The 14430-nt window shown below is 40.1% G+C and overlaps 1 protein-coding gene and 1 long non-coding RNA gene across 11 annotated transcripts in view; one reads left to right on the top strand and one right to left on the bottom strand.

The window, feature by feature from the left end:
• LOC109432733 (innexin shaking-B) overlaps positions 1–14430 on the top strand; it is a 434999-nt gene that overhangs the window by 163960 nt on the left and 256609 nt on the right. Inside the window, exon 1 of one of the 10 annotated variants that reach the window (XM_062861053.1) lies at positions 8546–13983. The exons of the other annotated variants lie outside the window; for them this stretch is intronic. The gene's annotated coding sequence lies outside the window, so the exon portion shown is untranslated. Of the gene's footprint in view, positions 1–8545; positions 13984–14430 lie in introns of those variants that run through there. 10 annotated transcript variants of the gene reach the window in all.
• Positions 1–14430, bottom strand: part of LOC134292170 (uncharacterized) — a 288122-nt gene that overhangs the window by 105823 nt on the left and 167869 nt on the right. The window lies entirely within an intron of this gene.

The raw sequence follows: 14430 nt of genomic DNA, 5'->3' as shown, positions 1-14430 counted from the left end.
ATTCCTCCAGAGATCCCTCTTGACATTTTTCCAGGAAAAATCCTGAACGTCTGTTTGTCAGAATTCCCCCAATAAAGCCTGTATCCGCAATAATCGGGACACAGAAATACAGTTGTAACTCTGCAATAGATACATTGAAAATGTTCAAATTTTGTCTAATAACATCTAAAGATGTGTTCAATTCACCTACAAAATATCATGTGAATCGGTGCAATACTTTTTGTTGTAGCAACGAAAGGGTAAAATGTGCGCCATTAAATTTTGTACAGCCCCTAGTTTTGCTTGGCAGCGTAACTTTTGAATTTGGCAAAGGAAATGGCTGAGATTTTGAACACAAACCTCTCAATCTACATTTGTTGCATAGGCAAAATTTCGAAAAAATCGATGCACTATCGACAATTTTATAGTCGAAACATGTATTGGGACTGAACGTGATTTTAGCCTCTCAGACAGCAATTAATCAGCACCCTTTTTTGTTTAGATTGTACTATTGAAAGTACTATACCAATAATCATCAAATTTTGCAGGCATAATATACATATAATCAACTAGCTTCTGTGAAAATTTCATGAAAATTGGCAGAGAAATTCAAAAGTTATGAATAGGTAAAATTCGCACATGAAAAACACGAAAAATTTTCACTAACACTCACCCCTATCAACACCAGTAGCTTTCAAACCAATTCATTAAAGTTGATAAAATTTTGCAAGAAAGTGTCACTATAAATATCATAATTACTAACGAAATTTCATAATTATCATTACAAAACTTTGAACTGTAGCGTAATAGAACCATTCAGTATGCGAATGAAAATTGATCCTGATTGTACAAAATGCTTAAAACCACGTCTGGTTGTTTTTCACTCACAGTTAAAAGTAATGCATCGATTTTTATGAAATTTTGCACAAATAATAAACATACACCAAAGAGTTCTCAGTCAATTATTTGGCCAATTTTACCGATTAATCACAGAGCTACTGATGTACTTCTGTGTCCCGATTATTGCGGATACAGGCTTTATTTCCTCCATGGATGCCTCCATAACATGCTAAAGGAATTTCTCACGGAATTCTTCCAGGTATTCCTCAAAGATTTCTCCAAGGATTCTTCCATGGATTCCTCCAGGAAATTCTCAAACAATTTCATCAGGAATTCCTCCAGGGATCCATCCATGGATTTCTTTAGAAATTCCACAAAAAATCCTCCAGAAATTCCACCAGGAATTTTTTCAGAAATTTGTCGAGGAAGAACTCCTAAAATTCCTCCAGCAATTCCTCTAGGAATTTCTGCCTGACTTCCCCAAGAATGTCTCCCGGAACCCTTCCAAGAATTTCTCGAGGAATACCGCAAGAAATTTGTCCAGGAAATCCTCCACGGATTCCTTCAGGAATTTCTTCAGGATTTTTTCCAGCAATTTATCCAAGAATTCCTGCAGGAATTCATTCATTAATTTCTTCAGAAATTCCTCAAAAAATTCCTCCAGGTATTCCTTCACAATTTGCTCGAGTAGTTCCTTCAGACATTCCTCCAGAAATTCCTCCGAGATGCCTCCAGGGATTTCTCCCCGAAATTCATCCATGAACTCCACCAGAAAATCCTAAAGTAATTTCACCCGAAGCTCTTCCAGGAATTCCTCCAGGAGTTCCTCGAATGATTCCGCGAGAAATTCCAACAGGGAATCTCCCACGGAATCCCCTAGGAATTTCTCCAGGATTTTTTCCTGAAATTTCTTCAGGAATTCCTCTAGGGATGTAATAATGAATGTCTTCAGAAATTCCTCCAGATATTCCTTCAGAAATTCCTCGAGAAGTTCCTTCAGACATTCCTCCATTAATTTTCCAGGAAGCCTCATATATTTCACCAGAAATTCCTCAAATAATTCCTCTGATAAATACTCCAAAAATTCCTCCAGAGATTCCTCCTGAAATTTTGTTTTAGGAATGACTGTCAGAATTCCTACAATATTTCTTCTAGGGATTTCTCTAAGAATTGATCCTCGCATTCCTCCAGATAATCCTAGATGAATTCTTAACGGAACTCTTCCAGGAATGCCTCTTAGAATTCCTCGAAAAACTCCCCCATGGATTCCTCCAGGAAATTCTCGAGGCATTTCTTCAGGAATTCCTCCGAGGATTCATCCATGAATTTCTTCAGAAATTCCGCAAAAATTCCTCCGGGAATTCTTTCAGAAATTTCTTAAGGAAGAGTGCCAGAAATTCTACCAGGAACTCCTTCAGGGATTTCTCTAAAAAATCCTCTGGGAATTTTCACCAAAACTACAGGAATTTCTCATTGCATTCCTCAAAGAATTCCCCCGGAACATTTTCTAGGAGTGTCTCAAGGAGTTTCTGCAGGGATTCGTTGAAAAATTTCTTCAAAAATTCTTTAAAAAAATCCTGCAGAAATTCCTCCAGAAATTCCTTCAAAAATTCCTCGAGAAGTTCCTTCAGAAATTCCTCCATGAAGCCTCATATATTTCTCCAGAATTTCCCCAAATAATTCCTCCAGGAATTTCTCCAGTAAATACTCCAGAAATTTCTTCAGAATTACTTCCAGGAATTCCTTCAGAGATTCCTCATGAAATTTCTTCTAGAAAAAAATCCTCTAGGAATGTCTGCCAGAATTTCTTCAATATTTCCTCCAGGGATTCTCAAGGAATTGCTCTACAGATTTCTTCAGAAAATCATAAAGGAATTTCTCCCGTAACTCTTTCAGGAATTCCTCCTGGAATTTCTCGAGGAATTCTTCCATGTATTCCTCCAGGAGATTCTACAGGAAATGCTCAAGGACTAGTATACTCCAGAAATTTCTTCAGAATTACCTCCAGGAATTCCTCCAGAGATTCCTCATTAAATTTCTTCTAGAGAAAATCCTCTAGGAATGTCTGCCAGATTTTCATTAATATTTCCTCCAGGGATTCTCCAAGGAATTGCTCTACAGATTCCTCCAGGAAATCCTACAGGAATTTCTACTGGAACTCTTCCAGGATTTCCTCCTGGAATTTCTCGAGCAATTCATCCATGGATTCCTCCACGAAATTCTCAAGGACTTCTTCAGAGATTCATTCCTTCAACGATTTATTCATGAATTTCTTCAAAAATTCATCCAGAAATACCCCCAGGAATTACTCCAGAAATCCTCTAGGAATTTCTGTCAGAATTCCTCCAGACAATCTAAAAGGAATGTCTCCCGGAACCCTTCCAAGAATTCCTTCAGGGATACCTCCATGGATTCCTCCAGGAATTTCTCCAGGATTTTTTTTAAGAATTTCTTCAGAAATTCCTCCCTCTATGGATTCCACCAGAAATTTTTCAAGGCATTCATCCAGGTATTTTTCCAGGAAATCCTTCACGGAATCCTCCACATAGTCCTCAATCAATTTCTCCCAGAACTTTTATAGGAATACCTCCAGGGATACTTTCATGGAATCCTCATGAAATATCTCCAGGGATTGCTGCCGGAATTCCTACAGAAAATTCTCTAAGAATTTCTGCCAGAATTCCTCCAATATTGTCTCCAGAAATTCCTCGACTAATTCCTCCAGAAAATCCTAAAAGAATTTTTCCTGGATCTTTTCCGAGAATTTCTCTAGGAATTCATCCAGAGATTTCTCCATGGATTCCTCCGAAATTTCTTTGGGAATTCATCCATGAATTTCTTCAGAAATTGCTAAAAAAAAATCCTTTATTATTTCCTCGAGGAGTTCCTCCAGACATTCCTCCAGGAAGCTTTAAATATTTGTCCAGAAATGCCTTAAAGAATTCATCCAGGAATTTCTCTAGTTATTCCTCTAAGAATTCATAAATGAACTCCTCTAAATTTTTTTTTTAGAAATCCTGCCGAAATTTTTCCAGTAATTCCTTCATTTTTTCAGGAATTTCTCCAGAAAAATCTTTAAGGATTCTTCCAGAAATTTCTCTAGGAATTCTCCAGGGATTCATCCTTGAATTCCTTCACAGATTCCTTCTGGAATCCCTCCTAGGGTTACAGCAGGGACTTTTCCCAGATCTTTTCTGGGTATTTCTCTAGGAGTTCCTTAAGGAATTTCTTCGGGAATTCATCCAGGAGTTCATCCATGAGTTTCTTCAGAAATTACTAAAAAAAAATCCTTCACAAATTCCTCGAGGAGTTCCTCTATACATTCCCCCAGGAAGCCTCAAATATTTGTCCAAAAATTCCCTAAAGAATTCATCCAGGAATTTCTCTAGTTATTTCACCAAAAAATTCTTCAGGAATTTATCCAGAAATACCTCCCGGAATGCAAACATGGATTCCTCCAGGAATTTCTCCAAAGATTCCTCAAGAAAATTTTCCAGGAATTTCTCCAGGAATGTTTCGCAAAAAATACCTCAAAGAATTCTTTCGAAAATTGCTCCAGGAATTCCTCCATTATTCCTTCAAAACTTCCTTCGTTAATAGGCTCCTAAAGTCCTATCGGGATTCTTGTTTTAAACCACAATATATGGTTCAAGAGTACATATTTACTCATTTTTTGACGTTTTTATTAACCATAGTTGAAAATATATATTTTTTATTTTTTTAGCCTTTTGTCTCGTCCCTAGCTTATAACACCTACTTTGAGTGATTTTTTTCACCGTGTTTGTCAGATAGGAACATTTTTGAAATCCCAGTGCGAAAAATGTCGAGCTCAGTCACACAAGGTTGACCTCAAATGTCAAAGTAGAACTATTTACCATTTTACTTATTTCGAATTTTCTCATTATTCTTTTGTTTTTCAAGTTCGAGTAAAGGACAATTCCGATTAGAATACCATGCTTGATCGTATTATTTAATATAAGCGAGATGTCGTCTTTAATTTTAGGACCCTATTCCATCTTGAATACCTCCAGGAATTTCTGCAACGACTCCTAAAGGAATTCCTGCCCGGATTTCTCCAGAAAATTCTGAAGAAATTTCTCCGTGAACTCTTCCAGGAATTCCTCGAGAAATTTCTCCAGGGATTTCTACAGACATTTTTGAAAGAATCTCTCCATAAATTTCTCCAGGGACAACTATAAAAATTTCTCTATTAATTGCTCCAGAAAATCATTTAAACAATCAGGAATTATTTCATGGATTCCTTCTGTTACCAGTGTTTCATCCTGTAATTCCTTCACGGATTCCTTCAGGAATCCGTCCAGGGATTACATCAGGAATTTCTCCAGAAATTTCTCATACTTTCTTCCAGGAATTCTTCTAGAAACTCCTCCAAAAGTCTCTCCAGAAATTTCCTCAGGGATTCCTGCAGAAATTCCTCCAGACATTCTTCCAGAAGTTCCTCCAGGAACTCTTGAAGGATTCCTTCAGGAATGCCTTCAGAGATTCCCCCAGAAATTCTTCCAGGAATTCCTCCAGGGTTTCTTCCAGGAATGCCTCCAGAGTTTACTCCAGGAAATCCTCCAGGGGTCCGTCAATGACCACTGCTGGAACTCTTCAAGAAATTTGTCCAGGAGTTTTTCGAAATATTTCTCCACAAATTCTTCTATGAATTCTTTCACGAATTCCTCTACGGATTCCCCCAGGAAATTCTTCATGGATTCCTTTAGGAATGCCTCCAGGGAATTCCTTCAATATTTGCCCCTGAAATTTCTCCAGGGATTTCTCCTAGAATGCCTCCACGGATTACTCCAGATATTTCTCGAGCTGGTAAAGTGATTCTCAAAATGATCCACGGAATGCTATTTTGATGCGCGTATCACAAAATGGTATATGAAATTCAATTGTGGATGATACAATGAACACCAAGAAGGTGTATAGAATTTTAAAAAGGTGTGTGATGTGAGTATGGTTCATTATATACCTTAATGATCAAGGGAACGTCGAGATAATGCATGCGTGGCAAGTAATTGCAATTTGATTTATAGACTGCTAAGAAAAAAACATGAGATTTGGAGATGGTGTAAACATAAAAATGTTGGTGCTGCATAAAAATCAAATTGCGTGTGGCAATAAAGGTGAATGATACATATCACCGTGGTGTATAGGATCTTCTGATAACACTGAGTTCATTGGTATGGTGCACTGAATGCTGATATGGAGCATGTCATTCAAAGATTGACAATATGATGCGTTAGAGTTGACATCGTACAAGAAATCCTATTTCGATGTACGAAACTTCATACAATAATAATGGTGCAATAGATGCAGATGATATAGTGAACGCCACGATTACACATTAAAAGCTTTAGTAATGCATGAAATTTAACGATGGTGCATTATTTCGCAACTAGACACATATTTGATTCAAATATGGTGCGTGAGATGTTGCCTGGATGATTCTGTGAACATCATGGTGGTGCATGATGTCTGTATGGTGCATTAGCTTCACCATGATTCTGTTGTACTCCTCATGTTTCATATTAAGGTGCACTTGCAATTCGTGCAAAGGTGCAGGAAACTCAATGTGGCACAGAAAACAACATGTTCCAGGTACTTGGAATAGTATTTTGTATGCGAAATGCCAAAATGGTGCATCAAATTCAAATGTAAACCACCATTATGATGATACTAGATGGTATAATGAATGCCAAAATGGTGCATGGAAGGCTTGGAAGAAGGCGTATGATGCTTGTGAGCTGCATTAGTTGTCACCGTTGTTCAAAGATTATCAACATGTTGCATGGTTAGGTGCACGAAATGCAAAAATGGTGCATACAAAATAAAAGTATATTATGTGATGTTCACAACATAATGGTGCATCAGATGCCTGGATGATATAATAAACGCTGCAATGGTACTTGGAAAGCTTTGATGGTGCACGAAATTTAATGATGGTGCATATCAGCATGATGCATTAGATTTCTAGTTGATTAAAAGATAGTGCATGAGATCAGCATAATGCGTGGATACCTAGATCATTCTGTGGACGCTTTGAAGAAGGTACATGATGTTAGTGTGCTGTATTAGTTGTCACCGTTATTCAGCGACACTCGACATTGTGTATGGCTAGGTGCACGAATTGCAAAAATGGTGCTTGGAATTCAATGTGGTGCTGAAGTCACCATGGTTCACGTACATGGATTACAGTTTTGGAATACGAAATGCCAAAATGGCACATGTTATTTGAATACGGTGCTGACATCACTGATTATTTAAAATATGGTGCGTGAGATTAGCCTAAAAATGATTCTGAGAACATCATGGTTGTGCATGAGATACTAAGAAATTGTATGTATCAGGGGTGCATTTGTTGCCACCATGATTTAGTGATTCTCAACATTGGGTGGTTAGATCCAAAATTAAAAATTGCAAAAATGATGCATAGAATTTAATGTGGTGCGGAAGTCAACATGGATCAGGTACATGGAATACAATTGGGTGCACGATATGGCCAAATCGAGCTTATGAAATTCAAATGTGAATTAAATGCTTAGATGACGCGTGAGATGGTGCTTAGATATTTATGTGATCATCATGGTGGTACATGGAATGCAAAGGAGCTACATGATGTCTGTATGGTGCATTAGTTTTACCATGATTCAGTTATACTCAACAAATTCCATATGTAGGTGTACGAATTGCAAAAATGGTGCAGGAAACTCAATGTGGCACAGAAATCAACATAGTCCAGGTACAAGGAATGCTATTTTGTATGCGAAATGCCAAAATGGTGCATGAAATTCACTTGTGAACCACATCATAATGGTGCATAAGATGCCAAGATGGTATAGTGAATGCCAAGATGGTGGTTGGAAAGCTTTGAAGAAGGTGCATGATACTAGATGATGCATTAGTTGTCACCGTTTTTCAAAGCTTATGGTTAGGTGCACGAATTGCAAAAATGGTGCATTGCATACATAAAAATGTGTTTTAAGTGATGCTCACGGCTCAGTGATATGATAAACGCTGAAATGGTGTTTGAAGAGCTGTGATGGTGCATGAAATTTCATGATGGTGCATATCAGTATGAGGTATTAGATATTTAATTGATAAAATGACATTTCTTGCGATCATCATAATGCGTGGATACCTAGATCATTCTGTGGACATCATGATGGTGCATTGAAAGCTTTGAAGAAGGTGCATGATGTTAGTGTGCTGTATTAGTCGTCACTGTTATTCAGTGATTCTCGTTATTTTGTATGGCTAGGTGCATGAATTGCAAAAATGGTGCTTAGAATTCAATGTGGTGCCGAAGTCACCATGGTTCACGTACATGGAATACAGTTTTGGAATACGAAATGGCAAAATGGTGCATGTTTTTCAAATGTGGTGCTGACATCACTGATTTGTTAGAAGATGGTGCGTGAGTTTAGCCTAGATGATTCTGAGAACATCATAGTTGTGCATGAGATACTAAGAAATTGTATGTGTCAATGGTGCACCATAGCTCAGTGATTCTCAACATTGCGTGGGAAGATCCAAGTTTCAAGAATTGCAAAAATGGTGCATAGATTTTTTTATAGAAGGGGGGGGGGGGGGACAAGTGTCCCCCCTTGCCCCCCCTCCCCCTGTGCACGCTAGTGTTTTGTGACAGCACTCTGCTCTGGTAGATGGGGTCCCTGCTTCTATACCATTGAAGTCGTCGTTTGTTACGTAGAGCGATCAGTCTGCCGGTGCTCTCTGGAATAGTGGCAACTTGGTACGGTCGTCGTTGTACTTCAGGGATCGAAACGGCTTTCTCGATAGAAACTCAATAGCAGTGTCGATCTCTTGTTCGCTATCCAAGGTTGCAATGGCTGGATCAAGTAGGTTTACTTTTGAGTTTATTTCTAGTTTAAAGCGAGACCTGTCTGCATGCGGGTAGCAATGAACCTTCGGAGACGTCTATATTGCTGGGGCAGAGAGACTCACATTGAAGATTACCGGAGAGTGGTCCGATGAAAGTTCATTTAATGTGACCGGCTTAGTCATGCCCAGCAAGTTGTTGGAAAGTGCAAGATCCAGTATAGATTGCCGACCGCGACCCGTTCAGATCATCAACTATATAAAACGGTTCAGCGATGCTGGTCAGAGTAGAGATGTCTCGGCGAAACTGTGTCCAGGCTGCTCTCCTTCTCGCCCCTGGGAAGTAGGTGGCAATGTGGTGTACGTTGCCGTTCGCCATGGTAATCGTGATGCCCACACTTTCGATGATTTAGGTTGAAATATTTAGCTCTGCTAACTTGATGCCTTCACGAACCGCAATCAGGACCCCTCCACCTCTTTCAGCATCGTTGGAAGTGCGGTCAAAACGAACGCAGGAAAAGTTTGGGTGGAAGAAAGAAACCTTTGGTTGTAGTAACTGGAACTTACTATTCCTATGCTTACTTTATGACGCAACAAAAAGTCGAAAAATTCAAACTTCTTGTTATTAACGGAACATCCGTTCCAGTTAGCGAGACGCAAGTTATCTAAATTGGACGTTGTAGATATACATGGTTGTAAGCTCGAAGAGAGCTAGAAGTTTTTGCTGCTTTGACTGGCAGCTCGCAAGACGCTCAAACATTTCCCTTGCGAGAGACAAAAATTCAGACAATGAGAACAGATTTGATGGTTAGTTTTGTGTTTGTAGCACTTGAGCGTACGAGCCACGCGGATGTGGAGCAGTTGAACTGGTAGGGCGACCCTCGGTTGTACGGAAAACGAGTGGGGGAAGAGCTGGATGCCGCGGTTCCGTTCTTAGTTTTGCCAGCTTCTCAATGTACACTTTTCGGCTGTGGCAACCACGGTAGTTGTCAGTATGCTGACCGCTGCAATTAATTAGTCCTCGAGTTTCACTTTTATCGGCGCACTCCAAGTCATCCGTTTTTGGTAGTTTGCATTCAGTTGAGTGACGCACTTGACGCACAGAGAAGGAAGGTTGAAGTTCCTTATTCCGTGACCAAAGCGTTGGCAGCGGTGACATTGGACGGCATCCTTTGGTCTTCTTTCGAAGTAGCGCCATTTCACAGTGATGTTGATGTTGCTCTCACTGTTTGCAGCTCCGATAATTTTGCGCTTCCCTTCACGAAATTCTGCAGGTACTAGGCACTTTCTTCAGGTCCGGTGACTTTGCGGGAAAGTAGTTTAACTTCGGTACACACCACAGCGAGGGTAGCAAGTTCTTCCTCCGATTCGGCGATATCTAACACTGGTTAATCGGATAAAACTACTTTCACCGGTTGATCGGAGGGGAGAGTGTAGGTGTGGAACTCGATGTTAAGAGTTTTCAGCGTATCAACGGAGATGCGGAAGCATTCTTCGTTCATGCAGAGTAGCTGCGCGCCCGTCCTAGTCACTCTCATATTGTAGTCCGTCTGCGCGATGTTGTTCTTGATCATCAGTTCCCGCAGTTGTTTGCTTGTTAACCAATCGTTATCGGGGATACCCGAGCCTTTTTTGTTTCTGGAGCCACGCTTGTCGTCGTCAGCATCGGGGTGAGTGGTGGCATTGCATCGATGTGCTCCTCTTCTTCCGATAGTACATCGAATTCGTTACTCACGATTACGTTGATTCCGCTTTGAATTGTGCCACTGCTGCTGCTACCGGGAGGATGATCGGGTGGTCGTCTATTTGCCTGTGGCATTTCGGTCATGTACGGGCTCTTCGGTTGAGGTGGATGAAGGTTTGGATCGTTGTTGTTGTTTGAGGCTGTTCGAGCTCGCTTGGAAGTTAACCATCAATGTTAACTTCTATTCCCGATCAGCCTAGATAGCTGTGTAGTGTCGGTAGCGGTTGTCTCAATTGGCTAAGAATAACACTACGGACCGCCTGATCCAGTGGTAAGAGTCCACTAAACCCTAATTCATGGTGTTATGCGGCTTTATGCTTACTGTGCCAAAGAATGAATGGTTAAGGGGTCTAATAATAACCTAACCACAAACGGAGCCTGTGGAGAATTAGGGCGTCCTCCACAGTATTACGCCCTTACTGTGCTAACCGGAGCAATGGTGCAGTGGACCTTGCGTTTCTCTGAGATAATTAGTTGCCCTTCTTAACCCTCAAATTTGAGGCTAAATAAGGGCAGGATTATTCAAATGTTGTAAATTAGCTTACATTACCACCTAAATGGGTTCGCTTAAGGCGTCTTCGCCATTGGCGTTTTTCAATTAACACCGATTTGGATTGTCGTTGCTGTTTCCTTTTTGTGCTGTGATTGTGAAGAGTGTAATCCTTTTTAGTTTGGGTAATGGCTACGGCTAGGAAACCTCAGATCAATTGCAGCGTAAAAAGCTACGCACGCTGTGGCTCTACTTCAAAAAGTTCATTTTCGTAAGGTGAATCCAGTTTTACTTCTTTCATTATAAATGAAGTGTCGTGCCTCGAGCATGCTATATCTTAGTATGTTTCAACCTTTCCTTACGGATGCCTTCAAGCAAGCTCTTGTATTCAGCATCTTTACGCTGATATTTGGCAGTATTGGTACGATGGTTACATCATCTGAAATAGCTCAAACATTAATATGAGATGCTTCAGTTTGATGGATTACTTAGGTACATAGTATAGTTCATGGATAACTTAACATAGAATTGCATCTAACCCAACTCTGCATTAGCAGAATTTGTCATGAGTTGACTGAATGGCATGTGTCAGATGAGGAGTCTCCATTTGACCTTCTTTGCACTTTTTAGTGTTCCTATCCCTGCTCAATAAACTAGGGAACCTGTACTAATTGATTGCGACCACATTTTATAGATCACTTGCTTCCATTGCTACTCCAAAATAGTTTCATTGTGGTTTTGTACCTACAACGCCCTCCATTGTGGTATGCCATAACTATTGCTTTGAACGAACCTTGTTCCCTGCGGTCTGTGCGGACCGCAAGAGGTATTCCTCAATGGAACTCTGATCTGTTCAAGTTCAAAATATCTTCGGATAAACCAGTCTTTTGAATAGTTACGGATCTTAAGCTTCCGCCAGAGAATTATAGCTATATAATTGACTTAGTAGGCACTAAAACGCTCTGCTTACTTCAAATCTCCAAGAGCAAATGGTTTTTTGTAATATTTTTCTCCAGAGGGATTTGAGTATTTAAAACATGTTTTGAATTCTTGTACTTTTCTATGGGATATTTTCCTGGCGTGAAATTACTCCATAGTTTTATTCCGAAAGGGTGCGTGCGTTGTATAAAGAAGGAATGAGTTCCTGGTTACCTCGTTCTTTCTGAAATGCTTGAAATGCATTGTCGATTATCACATCTGTGATGTTCGTCTGGCTGACATGGCTGTTCATGTGAACTCACATGCCTCCCAATTTGGGTTGTCCACAGTGACTCTTTTACAAAAAGTTGCATACGTTTTCAAGAATGTACTCGCTCAAACGTAGTTTTTGCTTGGGTGATTTCTTGAATATTGAGGATGCTTTCGATGCCATGTCTTTCAATGTCATATTGAAAGTCGCATGACGTCACAAGCTACCTCCAATGAGCTATAGGTTCTCTTTACGCTTATGCGTTTTACAGTGTGCTTTTTAAGGCATTGATTAAACCCATTGTGGTATGGGCTATGAGCTCTCGTTGCGCTTATGCGTTCACTTCCTCCTTCCTATTTCATCACCTTTCCCTTTCCTTGTCCCATTCTCCCTCAGGTAAATGATGAAATAGGCTTATATGTATGGCGATGGCTCAAATGTCCTAAATGGAGGATAAAGTGCCTCTGGAGCCGGCCTTCTGATACCTGATACCGTCTGCGCGATGTTGTTCTTGATCATCAGTTCCCGCAGTTGTTTGCTTGTTAACCAATCGTTATCGGGGATACCCGAGCCTTTTTTGTTTCTGGAGCCACGCTTGTCGTCGTCAGCATCGGGGTGAGTGTTGGCATTGCATCGATGTGCTCCTCTTCTTCCGATAGTACATCGAATTCGTTACTCACGATTACGTTGATTCCGCTTTGAGCTGCTACCGGGAGGATGATTGGGTGGTCGTCTATTTTATTTATTCTTATTCACTTAACCTAATTTATAGCTCTATTGTCCACTAGGGCACTACGTGAGCGATTTCAATTGACGCTGCATCTACAGTATTATACAGCGCCTAGATGTGTTCTATTATACTTTATCGATCTGGTTGCCTTTCTGCTGCTTTCACTTTTCTACTCTTTACATGGTAGAATGATGAGCACAAGGATGATGGATGGCCGTTGTTCCTTTCCAGTCCGATTGGGAGTCCATTATGAGTAGCTGTTCGTCGATATCCAGGTATCCGGGTCCGTTTGAGCCATGGGGCTCAGAGGAGGGTCAGTGTCAATCGCTCTCGGTGAAGAGCAACTGACGAAAAATTGCATGTGACGGGGCTGGGAATCAAACCCATGACCATCCGCATATGAAGCGAACGTGTGACCAACTACGCCACGGGCCCCGACTGGTCGTCTATTTGTCTGTGGCATTTCGGTCATGTACGGGCTCTTGGGTGAGGTGGATGAAGGTTTGGATCGTTGTTGTTATGCTCCGTCTCTAAGATGCGCTTCTGTCTCGGTTGGGGTTGATTACTGGGCGGTTTTTGTGACGTTTTCACCGCAGCAGTTCATCCACTCGGGTTCTCTGGGACTGCCTGCAGCTTCAAAATGCCGAATCGCGGTTTTATTAGTTCGAAAGAACGTAAAAACTCGAACAAAGGCAACGCCAAAACTGTTTGTTATTTGACCTCTGAGATATAAGTGATTATCTGCGCCTGGATTCTAAATGGACAGTCCTTTACAACAGCCTATAAAGTTTATTCGAATCATGTGTAGATTGATAGATGTTGCTCAAAATAAGTACAACAACATTTTTGAGATTTCCAATAATTGTTCGCATTTGAAATTATGAGCTTAATGCATTATCCACATTAGTCTAGTGTTCATTAGTCATAGTGCTTGCAGTTTAGGATCACTAGTTACCAGTAACGGACGCATCTCGCATCGTTCTGTAGAATAGTTAGCCTATAATAAGTCTCTCCGTTAACAACATATTTATTTCTTTCTTTAGGAAACAAAATCTGATTCAAGCATGTGTCCTTAAGCATATAACTGGTATCAATAAATACAGATTCACATAAACTACCATGAATACGGTCCTTTAACAGTTAGGTTTATCCCTGCACCTGCGGTGAGTGTATTTTGTAGGTAAATATTATTTAGTCTTCATATTTTTTTATTTATCTCAAGGCCATCGTGACATTTTCCACATTTGTCGCAGAAATAGTTGGTCTAGTACCCCATGAGCAAATGAACAATATTTTAACTATACTCATTCAACTTAGATATTATTATATATGAAGAGACATCAGAGAACTCAAAAATAGCCGTCAGATTATAATGAAATTTGCAAAGCTTCAATATTTACAAATTGGTATCAAAATTTAATATAGTAACGAACGTGCACTTTTGCTACTTTTTTTGTCAAAATTAAGTAGGGTAGAAGCATCAGTTTTGACCCGTCGAGTGTTAGTGCATTATTCAGTCTGTTGTGTTCTAAACATGCAAAATATATTTTTTCGTCTAGATCTCAATATACACAATACGATGATTAAAGCTGTGAAAACCATAGAAAATG

Source organism: Aedes albopictus, chromosome 3 (assembly GCF_035046485.1).
Source record: "Aedes albopictus strain Foshan chromosome 3, AalbF5, whole genome shotgun sequence".
NCBI lineage: Eukaryota > Metazoa > Arthropoda > Insecta > Diptera > Culicidae > Aedes > Aedes albopictus.
This window is presented reverse-complemented; position numbering and strand designations above follow the sequence as displayed.